This window comes from Haliotis rufescens, unplaced genomic scaffold, assembly GCF_023055435.1.
Source record: "Haliotis rufescens isolate VD_foot unplaced genomic scaffold, xgHalRufe1.0.p SCAF_16, whole genome shotgun sequence".
Classification (NCBI taxonomy): Eukaryota; Metazoa; Mollusca; class Gastropoda; order Lepetellida; family Haliotidae; genus Haliotis; species Haliotis rufescens.
In genome coordinates this window covers 27249997-27268815 of record NW_025963846.1, presented here as the reverse complement: position 1 = coordinate 27268815, position 18819 = coordinate 27249997, and the positions used below count along the sequence as shown (strand labels likewise).

At 43.5% G+C, this 18819-nt stretch overlaps 1 protein-coding gene and 1 long non-coding RNA gene across 3 annotated transcripts in view; both read right to left on the bottom strand.

Moving 5' to 3' along the window:
- LOC124113942 (splicing factor 3B subunit 4-like) overlaps positions 1 to 18819 on the bottom strand; it is a 143113-nt gene that overhangs the window by 14781 nt on the left and 109513 nt on the right. The window lies entirely within an intron of this gene.
- Positions 1 to 18819, bottom strand: part of LOC125381022 — a 44988-nt gene that overhangs the window by 2450 nt on the left and 23719 nt on the right. Inside the window, exon 7 of one of the 2 annotated variants that reach the window (XR_007221640.1) lies at positions 18651 to 18775. This is a non-coding gene — a long non-coding RNA (uncharacterized LOC125381022). Of the gene's footprint in view, positions 1 to 17141; positions 18776 to 18819 lie in introns of those variants that run through there. The other variant, XR_007221639.1, reaches the window with a different exon arrangement.

The window sequence follows — 18819 nt, the reverse complement described above, 5'->3', positions numbered from 1 at the left end:
TAACACGGAGGCCATAACACTTCCAGCTGATGGGACAGACTTCGGCGCCTTGGGTAGTTGCTTCAACTGTTTTGACTGGTGACCCATGTTTTATACAAAGTCACAAATCGTAGCAAAATACCTTTCTGGATCAGCTTCAAACAGAGCTAGATTATCATGGGAAATGTTGTGTCTGGTGCGTGTTTGATTACACGTGTTACGTGTCGATTCCAAAATTGTAACAATATATTAACCTAGAAATAGTGAGTGAGTGAGTGAGTGAGTGAGTTGGGTTTAACGCCGCTTTTAACAGTAATCCAGTTATATCGTAGCGTGTAAGCTTGATGTGGGAGGAAAGCCAGAAGTGATGTAGGTCTCAGACGTTTACCACTTCGGACGTGGAAATATGTACGTAAAGAACTTAGTGTGAAACCAACAAACAAACGACAAATGGTATAAAATTAACAATTGTATTGCGAAACTAACTAGGTTTACAAATCAACACAAATTGCTGCACAGCTATAACGATCACAGTAAACAATGGAAAGGTAGTACAATATTCAATTGTAATATATATGACAGCAGTGGTCAGTATCATATACAGAAATACAGCAAAAGTCAGTGATAATAATCCATATGCAACCAGCGGCGACAGTGGTTAAGCTTCCGAGATGAGCTAGGTGGGGAATCAGGAATGATGAGTGATCCGCACATGAAAGCTGGTTCCAATGTGATAAAATGCGTGAGAGAGATCTAAACACGCTATTGTCCCAATATATACACAACCTAACAAGCTTCTGGAAATTTCTACACAGTGCCCTCAAAAACCAGCGGCACTGGAACATTCAACATGTTTCTATAACATACGATCAACGTCTGCGGTGAACTGGACCGGAAATTAACACACGAGCATCTAAAATAGTAACGTTCTGACGACTGATCACTGTCCACAATGCATTGAGCGTCTAACGAATCTCAACAGAAACAATGTAAAACAATTACAATCAGTGTGAAACAATAAAATACACAGCCATATAACAGATGCCAAACAAGCTGATACCTTCTTCTTTGGGAGAATGGAATGGGAACTTACTGGCAAATGCTTTGTAGACTGAACTAGCAGCAGGATTTCTGGTATTCGTGATCTGGTCATGGGATCGACTTCAAGGCTCTCCCTGCCACGCTTAAACCTGGTGCCCGCCCATTTATAGTGCCATAGGAAGGGGCATCCTTCCCTTGCGTTGTCCTCATAGCTCCACGGGTAGCTTCTGGCTACTGCACGTTCGTGAAGTTTGTTAATTTTCCAAAGGTCAAAGAGGTCGCATAACAAGTTCTTTGATCACATAATTAATGCTGGCACATAACGGTGATGTTATCGGAGGCCTTGTCGATGGAAAGAACGACACATCTGTCACGTGGGACGCCTGGCTGTGATCTAATGAGTTTATTCAAATTACTTTTTCCTCTTTTTAAGTTTGTGTATTCTACCTATGACCACATCTGACTCCGAAAGACATACTCCAGGTCCATCTGTATGCTAAAGTTTTGGCTTCAACAGCATCCATTTTGATTGTTAAGCAGGCTGTTCACGATATTTGAGTCATATTTGAATAACTGACTGAGTGAGTGAGTTAGATATAACGCCGCCTTTAATAGTATTTACCAGTTATATCACGTGTCAGCTTAATGTGGAAACAAGGCCAGAAGTGATTCAGGTCTCCGACATAACCCACTTTGGTGAAATTCACGAGCACGGGTATGCTGCACGATTGTAGGATTATTTCTGAAACATTCGCAGTTGGGCGGACAGGGATGAATGAAGTGTCAACGCGCATGTTGACGGGGAATTAGCTCTTGGGGGAATAAAGGAGAAAATCGACATCACTGTCCCGGTACGCTTTATGCACAACATGTAAACAATATACAACTGATGAATACTAACTGACAGAACCACATCACTTCACCGGTGGTGCACGATGACGTCCCAGGAAACGCCCGAATGAGATAGCGAGTTGTGGAGGGGAATCCCCGCGTGAAAATAGGTCGTCGCTATTTTACACACTTTTCGAGACCGCGGAAGCGTACCGCTTTTATCGAGTGGTATAGCTCTTCGTATCTCGCGTACAACTCAGTTTGACTGTTATTCTATGTGCGTTCGTCTGATACATGTGCGCTGTTATCGCTCTGTCGCCTGGCAAACAAGAAATTTTATAATACATTGATGCGGTGAATTCGTAGACACCGCCACCTCGAAGACAAACCGGGAGTGAATTTGATCGAATGATGATAAGTAATCTTAGCAATATTATTATTATCACTTATCGGCATACCGGTCTCGTTTATGTTTCTGAGTGTTTCGTTTGCATGTTGTTGTTTTTTTTAATTTTAAAAGTGTTAAATAAAAGATATGGTAAGGCCGCTTTGTAAATAAATTAATAATCCGGTAAGTGGTGAGTAGGGGATTACCGTACTTTTGTTTTGAAAGCATTAGCAGCATCCTTTGTAAATAGGTACATACATGTATATCCAAGCAGAGAGGGACAAGATGATAGCAATAATATTTATTGTCTTTTAAAACTTACTATTTTGAAATACATTTGCCACATCATAATTCAATATCTGTATGTAATAAATCAATAAGTGAGTATATTTCCCTACCATATGTCTTTTGTCTACGAGTTCCCTGAATTTTGTCTTCGATTTTGGCGTGTCTAGGAATTCTCCTTGTTCCCAATTAGTGTGGTGAGGAATATCTATGTCAGAATTTTAATGTGTATATTTAGAGGCTAGAAGTATGTTTATTGTTTCGCAATTTTATGTCAAGTTGCATATTTAGGACGTTTTTGTTATTTCATTCTTATTTAAGATAGTACAATATTAGTAAAATCTAAATATTTTTTACATTTGTATACTTATCCTGCATTACTCCGTATTGCATTTACTGCTGTCTTTGACAGAGAGACGAACTGTGTGAGATCCAGCTGCTGAAGAAAGTTGTTTCCATCTGTCCAGGAAGCAGCGCCCCCTCCCACACAGTCGGCACGTGACCCGGAAGACATGACGTCATGTCAAAACTCATAACTGCTTTAACATAACATCGGAAACTTCGTGGGGAGGAAGCGGAGCGCAGGGGGGCACTTAGACTTCGTAATGCAGGATAAGTATACAAATGTAAAAAATATTTAGATTTTACTAAATTTTTTAACTTATCCTGCATTACTCCGTATTGCATCTTTATCAGACGGCACGGCCGGTGGGCATACCTTCAGATGTGAGCCAGAAGAAAACCCTCGACAAAGGTCCGATGAAATCGCACCGCATGGACAAGAGATGACCGGAACACCAGCGACCATTCCTGTCAAAGGAAACGAGAGTCGATGCAAAAGAGGGAACCCGAAATAGGTGACAGAAATAGTATGAGGCGGGAATGCCAAAACTAGCACTGACCTAAGAGCGAATGCGGAACGCAGTAGAGCCCTCTAATCTGTGGTGATAAACACCAGAGAGTTCGACGGGCCCCGCTCAGGGTAACGGAGAATCAGTGGCGTCGGGGGTTGGTGACCTGTTGAGCTACCACCAGGGGACCAAAGCTATGAACGCCAGCGACATCTTCCAAGGCTACATCACGGAGGTAGTGGTTGGCGAAAACGGTGTCGGAACGCCAAAAACAGCCTTCCATGATAGATTTGAGGGAACAGTTACTGTGCAGAGCCATGGTAGAGCGACCGCCCGAATCTCGTGGGGGTTGTTAGCCTTGGGGGGGTCCAATCCGGCGACTTTATAATCTTGAAGGATGACCGCCCGGAGCCACAGGGAGATAGTATTCCGGCTGACCTCCGACAGCGACGAAGGGGAGACCGGTAGGAAAAGGCGTTTCCTAGACTTACGGCAGGCTTTAGATCGTCGCAGGAAAACCTTCAGGGCCCTAACTGGGCATAATAAAAGCTCCTCCACGTCGTCGGCACCCACAATCGACGAAAGTGGAGGGATGGTGAAGGATCTATCAGGCTGTCCGGGGAGTTGATTCTTTGCGATGAAGTCCCAGCACAGCCCAAGATGAACTGCTCCATGAGTCCCGCGTTCGAACCTGACCCGAGAGACGTCGAGGGCGTGGAGCTCACTAACCCGGGCGGCCGTAGCCAAGGCCAGTAGAAACACCGTCTTCTTCGTTAAGTCGTAAAAGGAAGACGTGTGGAGTGTGGAGCCTCCCGAAGAGCCTTTAAGACCACATTCAGATCCCACGCAGGCGGTCTGAACTTGGCTTTCTGGTCGTCGAGACGAAACGAGCGCAGCATAGCCTGGAGTTCGGGAATTTTCGTCATTCTCCGGTCGTCCGGGATGGCAAGGACGGAGTTAATGGCGACCAGGTACGTGGAGATGGTAGAGCCTTTTAATCGACGCGTGCTGCGCAAGTACAGAAGAAACTCAGCCAGGAACTGCGGGGATGCCGTCATCGGATCCTGATGCTTGTCAGAGCAGAACGCCTGGAACGAGGACCATTTATCATCATATAGTCCCCGTGTAGATGGACGATGGGCGAAAGCAATAGCCTTGGCTGCTCTAGTCGAATAGCCCTTGGCTCCTAGGGCTTTTTGCAGATGTGCCAGGCGTGCAGATGAAACCGAGCGGGACTTGGGTGGGGCAACCGACTGTGTGGGTGGAGCAGAAGGTTGGACCACGCTGGCAGTTCTAGAGGGTTGTCTCTGGCGACGTTTCGGAGGTCGACAAACCAACTTCTGGCCGGCCACCAAGGCGCGACCAAAATCAGTGTCAAGTGTCAAGTGGCCTGGATCTTTTGAAGAACCCTGGGAAGGAGAACCGGAGGCGGAAAAGCGTACGCGCTTAATCCCTCCCAGGGAACACTGAAGGCGTCGACTGCTACAGCGGCCGGATCCGGGACCGGCGAGATGTAAGTCGGCAGCTGGCAGTTCTGAGACGTGGCTAACAGATTGATGTTTGGAGTGGCGATCGTTTGACAAAGGACTGTGAAGATCTCTGGGTGGAGTCGCCATTCGGTGGGAGCCACCTTGTCCGGCCTGGACAGAGCGTCTGCCAGAACATTCTTGCAACCTGGAATGTGCTTAACAAGGAATTGCAAGTCTAAGCGGTCCACCAGGTCGAAGAATCGGAAGGTCTGGTTGAGCAGGGACTGAGAGTGGAGAGTACCCTGATTCCTCAGACACCACACCACGGTGATGTTGTCCGTGGAGATGGTCAACTGGGCGTGACGGAGAATGCTCTGCCAGTGGGAGACGGCCAGTATGAGAGCTTCGAGTTCGAGGTTGTTGCTGTGCCAGTGGAGTCGATCTCCGGACCACAGCCCTGCAACTGTTTGAGTCCCCAGATGAGCCCCCCAACCCTGTTTGGATGCGTCGATGAAGGGAGGGCTGTAGCGCGGTCAAGGAGACGCCGCCGCAGACGTTCGATTCCACCGTCCACCATCGGAGGAAGGGGTGGAGGTGGACCGGGAGGACGATGAGGGACTCCGGATCCTGCTGCCGGATAAAGGGTGCGAGAAACCGTTGAATTGGACGGAGTTGGAGGCGACCTCTGGCAGTCAGGTCTTGAGCCGACGTGAGGAGACCCAATAGAACCTGCCATTGGCGGAGAGTTCGAGCCTGTTGAAGGGCAGGGAAGAGATGAGCGAGGATTTTCAACCACCTGTCTCTGGGGACTTGAAGGAGGTCCTGATCCGTGAGAAACAGGCCCCCGATAAACTGCAGACGGAACGATGGGGTCAGCTCCGACTTGGTCTGATTGACGATCCAACCCAACTGATTGAAGAGCCGCAGGGTAAAATCCCTGTGACGCAGTAGCAACGCCGAGTCCCGATTGTTGAGGAGACAATCGTCGATGTATGGATCGAAGTTGATGTTCCTCAGGTGTAGGTAGGCGGCGACCGGGCGGGTGATCCGTGTGAAAAGCCACGGGGCCGTTGAAATTCCAAATGGTAGGACCGCCCACTGGTAATGGGTACCATTGAAAAAGAACCTGAGGAAGCGCCGGTCGTTGGGGTGGATGGGTACATGAAGATAGGCGTCCTGGATGTCGAGGCTGATCAGGGATTTGCCAGCTGAGATTCTCGTCCTGAGCAGGCGCAACGTCGTCATTCGGAAGTAGGGAGGACGTTCCAGGTAGTGCCGGTTGAAAGTGGAGAGATTGTGTATCATGCGCCAGCTGGTGGTCCCCTTCTTGGGCACCAGAAACACCGGAGAGTAAAATCCTGGGTGTCGAGCCGGGTCGTGTACGATCTCTATGGCCTCCTTCTGGAGTAGGGAAACGATGCTGTCGTAAAGGGGCCGAAGCTGGTGGGGTGAATAAGCGGCTGTTGACGGAGTAGACGTCAGAGGAGGCAGCGCAGACAATGGGAGCCGGTACCCCTGACGGAGGACGTCGGTGACGAACGGGTCCTCCAGTATGGACCAGTTTCTCCAAAACCGGCCTAGTCTCCCACCCACAGGTGTGTCGGTGACCGGAACGGCTGGGGGTGGGAGGTCCCAGTCGTTGAGGTCCCGCCGGTCAACGCTTTGAGGTGGAATCGGCACCCTTGCCGGGGCGACGATCCCTTCGGGGTTGGTAAGTGCCACGGGCTCTACCACGACCACGCCCTGTCCCACGAAAGGGCGAGGTATGTTTGGAGACGACCTTGAGGGAGGAACGGCGTGGTTTATAGTTGCCTTTGGAGGACTTGGCCGCTGATTGGTGTTACATGCTTCAAGGCTCTGAGAGCAGTTTCATCCCTGGCGAAGCTGGAGACTCGGGTGTGGGTAGCGGAGATAGCACCATTAAAAAGGGTAGGACCCGACCAAGGTTGTCGTAGTAAGGAACGCTTGAATTCGGAATCCCAGTCCGTGGAAGTCAAGTAACCCAACCGTCGAGTAGTGGTGATCTCCGCAAGTGCAGCTCTCAGGTGATTGCGCATGTGATCGATCTGGCGAAGTTGGAATGTCATAACCGTGCGCAAGTGGTCGATCCTGTTAGGATTGGATTCAGCGAGATCCTGGTCAATGGCTCTGGCAGATGAGGCAAGTGTAGATAGTGGCTTCAAAGTACGGCGCAGTTCTGTTTCCACGAAAGCGAGTCGGGAGTCCGGCATACGTATGGTGACGGACTGGGAAGACCCGGTCATTCGATGTAAGTACTCGTCAAGGATATGTGCACCATCGGCCACGTCGAAGGAGTGGACGGGGAAATCTTCCCGCCGGAAACGTGGAGCCTTGAACGACGGCGTGAGGGACAACTTAGCGAAGTCCTCGTCCAACGCCGTAACCAGGTCAGTGAGCATTGGGTCGGGTGGTAGAGACGTCGGATTAGACCAGATCGTCAACTTTTTATCCACATCGGAGCCCGGGGAGGGAGCGACAGAGGCCAGACGGTCCGCCAACCAATCAGCAACCTGTGAAAGGCCCAAGTGTGTATCAATCTCGGGAGATGGAGGGTCATAATTGGGGCGAAAAGATCCTTCCGAGGAGGAGGAACGACGTCGTCGTCTATGTACGGGTGAGCGACTACGAGAGCGACTACTAGAGCGACGACGGGAACGAGCAGACTTGGACGAGTGCCGAGAAACAGTCGGAGGCGACGAGGTGTACAATGTTCGAGACCGAGAAGTACCCGATGTGGAGGGGGCCGCAGGAATCGAAGTAACAGTAGTCGGGGCCGTCAGCGTCGCCGGCGTCGCAGGAGGCACCGTCGGCGCCGCTGAGGTGGGTTGAGCTTGCGCAAACAATGACTGCATCCAAGCTTGCATCCAAGATTGATCCATGAACGATGACGGAAGGGCATGTCCATAAGTAGGAGGCGCAGCACAAGTCAAAGGCGCCGAAGTAGTCAGAGGCGCCGTATACATCGAAGACATCAGAGGCGCCGGACCAAGAGGCGCCGGATACATCGGAGGCGCCGGACCAAGAGGCGCCGGACCAAGAGGCGTCGGATACATCAGAGGCGCCGGACCAAGAGGCGCCAGGTACATCAGAGGCGCCGGACCAAGAGGCGCCGGATACATCGGAGGCGCCGGACCAAGAGGCGCCGGATACATCGGAGGCTACGGGTACATCGGAGGCGCCGGACCAAGAGGCGCCGGAGGCGCCGGGTACATCGGAGGCGCCGGAGTTGTCGTCGTAGATGGTAGAGGTGACAGGAAACCCGAAACGGGCGATGCTGCAGACGATGATGTCGAAGCAGACGACGGTAAGGGTGGTGTAGGAGACCGTGTACGGTCGGAAGTCGTGCCATGGGAGGCAGACTCTACGTTGGATGGCATGTTGGAGAGTCGACGCACACGCTGGGTGAATCGTTTCCGAGACACTCTTAGGTAGGCGGTGAAGGAGACTGGCGACAGGGGACTACAATAACTGCAACGCTCTGTGAGGGTACACGGGGTTGTACAGTCCAGGCAGCAGGGGTGGGGGTCCCGTCCAGATTTATTCCCGCGGCAGCGAGAGCAGCGAGACATACTGGAATTGAAGCAAAAAACATAACGATGTGTAAACACACAACGTGAAACATAATGTAACTCAACATAACTTATTCTTGTTACAAAGTTAATAAGAGCAAACAATTACGCTTCAAACACGCCAAAAACAATCATTAAACTTAATGTAAAACTCCAACCATAGAGCGAATTCAAGACACAAAACACGAAAGTACGTGGACACGTAGTGAATCGCAACAGGGCGGGAAAAAATGGCGGTAAACCAAAATGGCGGGAAACAACAATACGCTCGGAAAAACCGTGACGAGAGTCACAACCCGAGCGAGAAACGTTACCAATTAACAATATAATGAAGGCAAAGGTAATACAGCAGACTTTTGTCGTAGAAAACGAAAGAAAGTCAGGACCAAGAAAGCTTTAATAATTCCACTGAGGGATACAGTTCACGTCCGATCCATGTGGTTGACAAAGCAGTTATGAGTTTTGACATGACGTCATGTCTTCCGGGTCACGTGCCGACTGTGTGGGAGGGGGCGCTGCTTCCTGGACAGATGGAAACAACTTTCTTCAGCAGCTGGATCTCACACAGTTCGTCTCTCTGTCAAAGACAGCAGTAAATGCAATACGGAGTAATGCAGGATAAGTTAAAAAAAATTCCCAAAAGCATTAACAACCAATAAAATGAAATTTATTTTCATCGTACACATTTTCACCCTGCTTTATAGAAAAAAAAAATCTAATAGGAGGGTCCGACTTTCTTTCAACGCAATATTTTCACTACATCCAACACGTCCTTTAATCATTATTTTGTGTGTAGAAGTCGAGGCAATTGTTTTTTAAGTATTTCCTGGTACAAATTGTAATCTTATAAGATTACCGTGGTTACACCTCTTATCTTACCCACAGTGGACGTCTCTACAATTTCATTTCCCAATATGCCATACATGTGTACCACCATTCTCTCTCCGACTAGTCCTCATTCAAGGGTGACAATGTATTCAATGAACACCATGTCATCTTACAGTGTCAGTTCACCCACGGTGAGTGAGTTGGGTTTAACGCCGCTTGTAATGTCAGCTTAATGTTGGAGGAAATCGCGAAGTGATGCAGGTCTCAGACGTTTACCACTTCGGTGAAACCCACGAGCACGGGTATGGTGCTAACAAAACTAGAAACATAATCGAGGAGTCGAACCCACAATCATAGGTTTCTGGCGTGCCCAAGGGGCGCTACTCTGCACAGCGAATCCCGGCGCCTAAGACGACTGGGCCACCCGTGGCCACCCATTCGCCCACGACATATACGTATTGGCCATTATATGCTGTTATAATAAAATATATAAAATATGTATTTTACTAAATTGTTATTTATATATACATAATAGAAAGGAGCTAATTTTCCACATGTTCGTATATTCTTTTGTCAGGGTCTGTATGTGACACTATTTAAATAGTCAGGCTTTCAGATGCCATTTTCATACCACTTCAAACCATCTAATAAGGCTGAATAAGGCCATCAAAGAATAAATTATGTCGTAGAGTAATATTCCAATTGTGGAAATATGATGAAACAAATTCCGACAACGCGTTTCGTGATCGTTGTGGTCATTAGCAATAACACACCGACCATACCCTCCAACAATCCTCCAGCTCCGAGGCTCACGACTCCGTGCTTTAAATGTCGTTAATTATGCATTCAGACACTCTAGACTGCATGAGAATTCTACTTCCAAACATACTTTCAATCATGAATCTAACATAGCTGCCATCCCATGTGACCTAGGACTTAAATCAAAGACACCAAAATATCATGCATTCCCTGGACTATTTGTCAACAACACGTTAAATCAGTTATAATTAATTAATTTATAACTATTAGGCTTAAATCTTCAGACCTTTGAGTCTGTATATAACCCACAAAGGCATCGAACATTGAGAGAAATCGGACAACTACCTTAAGAGTCACAGATGGCTGAAAAATGGTAGATTAGAGCTGAAAAAACAGTTTTTGATCCTGGAACAGATCGCAGAAACACAGCTGAAGAGGTCACAGGTCAAAAGGTTCATATACCTTTTAAGTAGTCCGACATCTTAATAGTTCTAAAAATGATAGAAAGTGACAATATACCACGGTTTAACACCTGTTTTCCAAAGCGCCCACACTCTATATAAATATCACCAATCTACTTTTCGAGACATACCTACATTTCGAGACCAAAATGGCCGTCATCAAAAGACGTTCGGAGACGATTTTTCAAAGCTTTTTAACAATGAATTTAGACGAGACAGAAGGGTACTTTCCTCGATAAAAGTGTAAATGGACATCTTAATAGTTCTAAAAAAGATAGAAAGTGACAATATACCACGTTTAAACACCTGTTTTCCAAAGCACCCACGCCCTATATAAATATCACTAACCTACTTTTCGAGACATACATACTTTTCGAGACAAACATGGCCGCCATCAACAGACGTTTGGAGACGATTTTTAAAGCGTTTTAGCAATGAATTTAGACGAGAGAGAAGGGTACTGTCGTCGACAAAAGTGTAGATGGACATCTTAATAGTTCTAAAAAAGATAGAAAGTAACAATATACCACGGTAAAACACCTGTTTTCCAAAGCGCCCACGCTCTATATAAATATCACCAACCTACTTTTCGAGACATACCTACTTTTCGAGACAAACATGGCCGCCCCCACGTTTGGAGACAAACATGGCCGCACCCACGTTTGGAGACGATTTTTCAAAGCTTTTTAACAATGAATTTAGACGAGACAGAAGGGTAATTTCGGCGATAAAAGTGTAGATGGACATCTTAATAGTTCTAAAAAAGATAGAAAGTGACAATATACCACGGTAAAACACCTGTTTTCCAAAGCGCCCATGCTCTATATAAATATCACCAACCTACTTTTCAAGACAAACATGGCCGCCCCCACGTTTTGAGACGATTTTTCAAAGCTTTTTAACAATGAATTTAGACGAGACAGAAGGGTAATTTCGGCGATAAAAGTGTAGATGGACATCTTAATAGTTCTAAAAAAGATAGAAAGTGACAATATACCACGGTAAAACACCTGTTTTCCAAAGCGCCCACGCTCTATATAAATATCAACAACCTACTTTTCGAGACAAACATGGCCGCCCCCACGTTTGGAGACGATTTTTCAAAGCTTTTTAACAATGAATTTAGACGAGACAGAATTTGGACATCTTAATAATTAAAACAAAAATAGAAAGTGACAATATACCTCGGTGTGGCACCTTTCCGTTCCTATTTACCAAACCCTCCATGCCCTATATAAATATCACCAACCTACTTTTGGAGACAAACATGGCCGCCATCAACAGACGTTTGAAGACGATTTTACAAAGCTTTTTAACAATGAATTTAGACGAGACAGAAGGGTACTGTCGTCAATAAGTGTGTAAATGGACATCTTAATAGTTCTAAAAAAGATAGAAAGTGACAATATACCACGGTAAAACACCTGTTTTCCAAAGCGCCCACGCTCTATATCAATATCACCAACCTACTTTTCGAGACATACATACTTTTCGAGACAAATATGGCCGCCCCCACGTTTGGAGACAAACATGGCCGCCCCCACGTTTTGAGACGATTTTTCAAAGCTTTTTAACAATGAATTTAGACGAGACAGAAGGGTAATTTCGGCGATAAAAGAGTAGATGGACATCTTAATAGTTCTAAAAAAGATAGAAAGTGACAATATACCACGGTAAAACACCTGTTTTCCAAAGCGCCCACGCTCTATATAAATATCACCAACCTACTTTTCGAGACAAATATGGCCGCCCCCACGTTTGGAGACAAACATGGCCGCCCCCACGTTTGGAGACGATTTTTCAAAGCTTTTTAACAATGAATTTAGACGAGACAGAAGGGTAATTTCGGCGATAAAAGAGTAGATGGACATCTTAATAGTTCTAAAAAAGATAGAAAGTGACAATATACCACGGTAAAACACCTGTTTTCCAAAGCGCCCACGCTCTATATAAATATCACCAACCTACTTTTCGAGACAAACTTGGCCGCCCCCATGTTTGGAGACGATTTTTCAAAGCTTTTTAACAATGAATTTAGACGAGACAGAAGGGTAATTTCGTCGATAAAAGTGTAGATGGACATCTTAATAGTTTTAAAAAAGATAGAAAGTGACAATATACCACGGTAAAACACCTGTTTTCCAAAGCGCCCACGCTCTATATAAATATCAACAACCTACTTTTCGAGACAAATATGGCCGCCCCCACGTTTGGAGACAAACATGGCCGCCCCCACGTTTGGAAACGATTTTTCAAAGCTTTTTAACAATGAATTTAGACGAGACAGAAGGGTAATTTCGGCGATAAAAGTGTAGATGGACATCTTAATAGTTCTAAAAAAGATAGAAAGTGACAATATACCACGGTAAAACACCTGTTTTCCAAAGCGCCCACGCTCTATATAAATATCACCAACCTACTTTTCGAGACAAACATGGCCGCCCCCACGTTTGGAGACGATTTTTCAAAGCTTTTTAACAATGAATTTAGACGACAGAAGGGTAATTTCGGCGATAAAAGTGTAGATGGACATCTTAATAGTTCTTAAAAAGATAGAAAGTGACAATATACCACGGTAAAACACCTGTTTTCCAAAGCGCCCACGCTCTATATAAATATCACCAACCTACTTTTCGAGACAAACATGGCCGCCCCCATGTTTGGAGACGATTTTTCAAAGCTTTTTAACAATGAATTTAGACGAGACAGAAGGGTAATTTCGTCGATAAAAGTGTAGATGGACATCTTAATAGTTTTAAAAAAGATAGAAAGTGACAATATACCACGGTAAAACACCTGTTTTCCAAAGCGCCCACGCTCTATATAAATATCACCAATCTACTTTTCGAGACAAACATGGCCGCCCCCATGTTCGGAGACGATTTTTCAAAGCTTTTTAACAATGAATTTAGACGAGACAGAAGGGTACTTTCCTCGATAAAAGTGTAAATGGACATCTTAATAGTTCTAAAAAAGATAGAAAGTGACAATATACCGCGTTTAAACACCTGTTTTCCAAAGCACCCACGCCCTATATAAATATCACTAACCTACTTTTCGAGACATACATACTTTTCGAGACAAACATGGCCGCCATCAACAGACGTTTGGAGACGATTTTTAAAGCGTTTTAGCAATGAATTTAGACGAGAGAGAAGGGTACTGTCGTCGACAAAAGTGTAGATGGACATCTTAATAGTTCTAAAAAAGATAGAAAGTAACAATATACCACGGTAAAACACCTGTTTTCCAAAGCGCCCACGCTCTATATAAATATCACCAACCTACTTTTCGAGACATACCTACTTTTCGAGACAAACATGGCCGCCCCCACGTTTGGAGACAAACATGGCCGCACCCACGTTTGGAGACGATTTTTCAAAGCTTTTTAACAATGAATTTAGACGAGACAGAAGGGTAATTTCGGCGATAAAAGTGTAGATGGACATCTTAATAGTTCTAAAAAAGATAGAAAGTGACAATATACCACGGTAAAACACCTGTTTTCCAAAGCGCCCACGCTCTATATAAATATCACCAACCTACTTTTCAAGACAAACATGGCCGCCCCCACGTTTGGAGACGATTTTTCAAAGCTTTTTAACAATGAATTTAGACGAGACAGAAGGGTAATTTCGGCGATAAAAGTGTAGATGGACATCTTAATAGTTCTAAAAAAGATAGAAAGTGACAATATACCACGGTAAAACACCTGTTTTCCAAAGCGCCCACGCTCTATATAAATATCAACAACCTACTTTTCGAGACAAACATGGCCGCCCCCACGTTTGGAGACGATTTTTCAAAGCTTTTTAACAATGAATTTAGACGAGACAGAAGGGTAATTTCGGCGATAAAAGTGTAGATGGACATCTTAATAGTTCTAAAAAAGATAGAAAGTGACAATATACCACGGTAAAACACCTGTTTTCCAAAGCGCCCACGCTCTATATAAATATCACCAACCTACTTTTCGAGACAAACATGACCGCCCCCACGTTTGGAGACGATTTTTCAAAGCTTTTTAACAATGAATTTAGACGAGACAGAAGGGTAATTTCGGCGATAAAAGCGTAGATGGACATCTTAATAGTTCTAAAAAAGATAGAAAGTGACAATATACCACGGTAAAACACCTGTTTTCCAAAGCGCCCACGCTCTATATCAATATCACCAACCTACTTTTCGAGACATACATACTTTTCGAGACAAATATGGCCGCCCCCACGTTTGGAGACAAACATGGCCGCCCCCACGTTTTGAGACGATTTTTCAAAGCTTTTTAACAATGAATTTAGACGAGACAGAAGGGTAATTTCGGCGATAAAAGAGTAGATGGACATCTTAATAGTTCTAAAAAAGATAGAAAGTGACAATATACCACGGTAAAACACCTGTTTTCCAAAGCGCCCACGCTCTATATAAATATCACCAACCTACTTTTCGAGACAAACATGGCCGCCCCCACGTTTGGAGACGATTTTTCAAAGCTTTTTAACAATGAATTTAGACGAGACAGAAGGGTAATTTCGGCGATAAAAGTGTAGATGGACATCTTAATAGTTCTTAAAAAGATAGAAAGTGACAATATACCACGGTAAAACACCTGTTTTCCAAAGCGCCCACGCTCTATATAAATATCACCAACCTACTTTTCGAGACAAACATGGCCGCCCCCATGTTTGGAGACGATTTTTCAAAGCTTTTTAACAATGAATTTAGACGAGACAGAAGGGTAATTTCGTCGATAAAAGTGTAGATGGACATCTTAATAGTTTTAAAAAAGATAGAAAGTGACAATATACCACGGTAAAACACCTGTTTTCCAAAGCGCCCACGCTCTATATAAATATCACCAACCTACTTTTCGAGACAAACATGGCCGCCCCCATGTTTGGAGACGATTTTTCAAAGCTTTTTAACAATGAATTTAGACGAGACAGAAGGGTAATTTCGTCGATAAAAGTGTAAATGGACATCTTAATAGTTCTAAAAAAGATAGAAAGGAACAATATACCACGGTAAAACACCTGTTTTCCAAAGCGCCCACGCCCTATATAAATATCATCAACCTGCTTTTCGAGACCAACCTACATTTAGAGACAAACATGGCTGCCCCCATGTTTGGAGACGATTTTTCAAAGCTTTTTAACAATGAATTTAGACGAGACAGAAGGGTAATTTCGGCGATAAAAGTGTAGATGGACATCTTAATAACTCTATAAAAAACTTGAAAGTGACAAGATACCCCGGTTTAGCACCTTTCCGTTCCTGTTTTCCAAACCCTCCACGCCCTATATAAATATCACCAACCTACTTTTCTAGACCATAATGGCCGCCTTCTATAAACATCCCCAACAGACTTTTGGAGACCATTTTTCAACGATTTTTAAAAATTAAGTTAGACAAGCTAGAAAGATACTTTCTGCGACAAAAGTGTAGACGGACATCTTAATAATTCTATAAAAAAAGAAAGTGACAATATACCCCAGTTTAGCACCTTTCCGTTCCTGTTTTCCAAACCCTCCACGCCCTATATAAATATCACCAACCTACTTTTCTAGACCATAATGGCCGCCTTCTATAAATATCATCAACAGACTTTTGGAGACCATTTTTGAACGATTTTTAAAAATTAAGTTAGACAAGCTAGAAAGATACTTTCTGCGACAAAAGTGTAGGCGGACATCTTAATAATTCTATAAAAAAAAGAGAGTGACAATATACCCCAGTTTAGCACCTTTCCGTTCCTGTTTTCCAAACCCTCCGTGCCCTATATAAATATCACCAACCCACTTTTCGAGACCATAATGGCCGCCTTCTATAAACATCACCAACAGACTTTTGGAGACCATTTTTCAACGATTTTTAATAATGAATTTAGACAGGCTAGAAAGATACTTTCTGCGACAAAAGTGAAGATGGACATCTTAATAATTAAAACAAAAATAGAAAGTGACAATATACCTCGGTGTGGCACCTTTCCGTTCCTATTTACCAAACCCTCCATGCCCTATATAAATATCACCAACCTACTTTTGGAGACAAACATGGCCGCCATCAACAGACGTTTGAAGACGATTTTACAAAGCTTTTTAACAATGAATTTAGACGAGACAGAAGGGTACTGTCGTCAATAAGTGTGTAAATGGACATCTTAATAGTTCTAAAAAAGATAGAAAGTGACAATATACCACGGTAAAACACCTGTTTTCCAAAGCGCCCACGCTCTATATAAATATTACCAACCTACTTTTCGAGACATACCTACTTTTCGAGACCAAATTGGCCGACATCAACAGACGTTTGGAGACGATTTTTCAAATCTTTTTAGCAATAAATTTAGGCGAGACAGAAGGGTACTTTCTGCAACAAAGGTGTAGATGGACATCTTAATAGTTCTAAGAAAATAGAAAGTGACATAATTCTAAGGTTTAGCATCCTTCCGTCCCTGTTTTCCAAACACGGTTTTTCGTATTCAAACCGTCACAATATCTAGAATTAGCCTTCAAAGAATCCAAACAAATTGTCTTTGGTGAGCTTTATTGGGGATTTCGCGTTCGTCATCACATTTAAAGTAAGAAATGTTTAACATATATAGTATTAAGTCATATAGAACTTCTGGACACTAAAGTGTGAACGGACTTCCCTGCCCTGTATAAGTATCTACCTTTCGAGGCTATCGCAGACTGATTTTTAACGATTTGTTATGGCTTTTAATGTTTCTACTTTTTGTTTACATATATCGCTCTCTTTGATTTTCCCATATGGTCCAAATTCAGATAGTCTATGCTTTTTCAATAATCTTTCTCGGTTTGAGACAGATTACTTATGCTTGTGTGGCGAGATGAATGCTGCAGATGAATCAGCTTTAACCACAAAAAAAGTAAATAAAACAAAAAGGGAATATGAACAACATCGTTTAATAGATACGTGATTGGCGATACACCAATATGACAAGAAGAAGTTACTAGTATTCATGGAGATAAACTAGTCCAAAATGAAAGATTAGATCGTTTGTTTATATCGGAAAAGTTGGAAGAAAAACAGAAATGTATAATCAAATACTTTTTAGCATTGGAATATGGAAACTAACTAAAATAAGAGGAAAGTTTATTATTTTTAAATCAGTATTACTGGACATTTCACATAACGAAAGTGCAAGTAGGGACAAATGACATGGGGACCCTAAAAAGTATCAGAATGTGTACTTTAATAAGACAGTGTAATCCCAAATATAACATACGTTACAGTTCACATAACAATTTGCTGCGTAAGGTCTGCAATGATTTCTACACGATTTTTAAATGTTATACTTTTTGGTTTATGCATAGTACAATCCAAAACAACATAATATGGATAGGTCTAAAATGTCCTGAGAAGGGAAGGGAAATTAGTTATCACAACATTCACTTTACCGGGCATGACTATTGGTTACAATTAATCAGAAAACAGTAACTAAGAATTGCAAAGACACATACTACAATAACTGCGAGAATAAATAGTGTCTAAGTTCATCAGAATACAGAGCTCAATTTACTACGAACAAGATTGTTACCATAAGCATTAAATAAATGTAGGTAGGGACTATAAGAGTGTTATTCTGACCATATTTTGAAAAGCATAAAAATCCTATAAATTACGACATAAGCTAAAATAAATAAAGAAATAAATGGAAATATCAGCAGAAAACTATTTTTCAAATTTCTTATAAACTAGTGAATATATTCATTCTTTTAAACAGTTCTAAATGGGATGACTAGGACAAAAGCAAATCTTTACTGATGGGCATGTGATAGGGCTTGGGCAAATGACCTTTTCAGCTGATACTTTCCTTTATCATTCAGGTGTAATCCGTCCGAACAATATAGATAGTGCCTTGGTCCACTTGTTCCCAAATATAAAAATCTTTTGGATGTTCGCACATTTTTACATCTGAGAACAGTGCACACATGCCTTATGATATTGTTCGCATGGATTACAACCCTCTGTGTTGTGCTGAAATCCCTGATGCGTGGAATAATGTCACAACACATTATAACGGCATCAGGGTTCATCGATTTTAAGTATTTAATTAGTGTCATATATTCAGAGAGAAATCGATGTGGATTAAAGGAAGAAATGTCATTTGTCCCTACATGTAACACAATAGAGTGATAAGTCTTTACATTTAAATTGGTTATTATTTTTTGCATTCGCTTCAGGTTAGCTCCTGGTTTGCTTATTACTGAGCAGTTGGGTATATCGCCCGCAATCCCCCTGCATAGCGAGTCCCCAAGCACCATTCTTTGACCTGAAATATAAAATACTTATAAGCACGGAAAGTCGATTACTCAT